We start from the raw sequence: 2,010 nt of genomic DNA, 5'->3' as shown, positions 1-2,010 counted from the left end.
ATAAATGAGGGAGATTAAAGGAATCAACAGTTGGAATGAGGAAGATTGGGACAGGCAGCAACCATTCATTCCATATCAGTGGAATCATGCAACATATAACACACATAAAAAGCATAAGGCAATTTCACTTAGCATAATGTCCTCAAGGCTTATCCATGGTGCCACAGATTAAGGAACTTTCTTCTTTCTAAAACCCGAATAATATACCATTGCAATTCATTGCATGAGTGTGTATTGAATTACATGTAAAATTGTTTAAGAAGGTAGATATCCCCTACACTCTCTAAATTCCCAGGGCACCTAACACCATGATCCTTGCATTTTTTTTTTCCAACTCTTTCTATCAAATTCTTTTAAGATTTTAATTTTCCTCCTTCTCTAAACCATGTCCTTACTTTTTCAGAAAATGCCATATCCCCATCGAGAATAAGGAAGTTCCCTACCACCTTGATTAGCCACAGCAAGCTATGTCCCTTTCCATCCCCTTCTTCCCTGTCACACCTTCCAAAGCTCCCCAAGTATAGACTCAAACAGGGTGCCAGAAACAGCAGAAGTACCCCCATCTTTAGCCTTGGATCTCACCTTTTATCTGAGCTGGAATGAGAGAAGTTCATGCTCTCCATTTCTCCCCTCTCTTTGTTCAGCAGGATGCAGTGTGCTGATGCAATTCTAGAGAAGCTCTAATCTGCCCTCTGGTTGACTTATTTGGGCATTCCACTCATAGCATCAATTTTCTAAACCATGTTATGGGACTGTAAGATATGAGAAGAAGGCTGAGAAATATCTAGCCTCACCTCCACATTTTACAGAAGAAACTTTGGAGATCTTGAAAGGTGAATAAAGAGACACACAAGCGTTAATCATTTGTGAGTCTAACTGCTCAGTTTACACCTGAGCATCTGTACAAGAAAAAGGGTTTATGTTTAATCTCTCACATTCTAAGAGAGGCTCATTCAAAGAGCATAATCTAAGTTCAGCATTTCTTACCCCTCACCTTCTCAGGTATATCTCAAAGACTCTCTTCATTCCATCTTGGTCCTTGGTGGGACCAAGTGTCAGTTAGGCATAATAGTAAAGTCTCAGTCCTCTGGTCAAGACCCAAAGGATAGTGGGTACAATGTTGGTGAGAGATGAGAAAATCTTCCAGTTTATAACCATTTACCTTCCTAACCACAGATCTGGTTTATCATCTCTGGAGTAAGAATGTGCTCCCTGATGATTAATGAGGTTGAGCATTTCTTCATGTGTCTGTTGGCAGCCATAAAAAAGAACAAAATCATGAATTTTGCAACAACCTGGATGGAGCTAGAGTCTATAATACTAAGTGACCTCTCACAGAAACAAAGATCTGAGTACCACATATTCTCACTCATATAGAGGACCTTGATCATCCAATGCACTATTATAAGAAAATGACTGACAATGTTGGGAAACTATGGTGGGGGGATGGGACTAATGGTAGTAAACATCTGTCTAGAGATGGGGAGACAACAGTTATCAACAAGGGGGCCTGTATGAAGTATATTTGTATGCCTAACCCTTAACTGTACCCCACAATTTCAAAATTAAAAAAAAAGAAACACTAAAGAAAATATTTAACACAGAAGAAAGGAAAAAACAACAATGCTCTTCATAAGAATGCAGGAAAAAGATTGAAAACACACATGAATCAACTCAAAAATCAAAAGAAAGATAACAAGCAAACAGCACCAACAGCAACTCTTTAAGAACCTCATGGCAGGCATAAATGCTCACATTTCAATAATTAGCCTGAATGTGAATGGACTAAATGCCCACTGAAAAGACATAGAAAGGCAAAATGGATAAAATATCATGAAGCAGCAATATATTGTCTCCAAGAAACTCATCCCACCAGAAAGGACACTCACAGACTCTAAGAGGATGGAAAACAATATTTTAGGTGAACGGAATCAATCATCAAAACAGCTTGGTATTGGTATAGGAACAAGCATATAGACCAATGGAATAGAATTGAGATTCCAGAGGCAA

The sequence above is a fragment of the Carlito syrichta genome, unplaced genomic scaffold, assembly GCF_000164805.1.
Source record: "Carlito syrichta isolate Samal-C Ts95f unplaced genomic scaffold, Tarsius_syrichta-2.0.1 Scaffold309764, whole genome shotgun sequence".
NCBI classification, from domain to species: Eukaryota; Metazoa; Chordata; class Mammalia; order Primates; family Tarsiidae; genus Carlito; species Carlito syrichta.
This window is presented reverse-complemented; position numbering follows the sequence as displayed.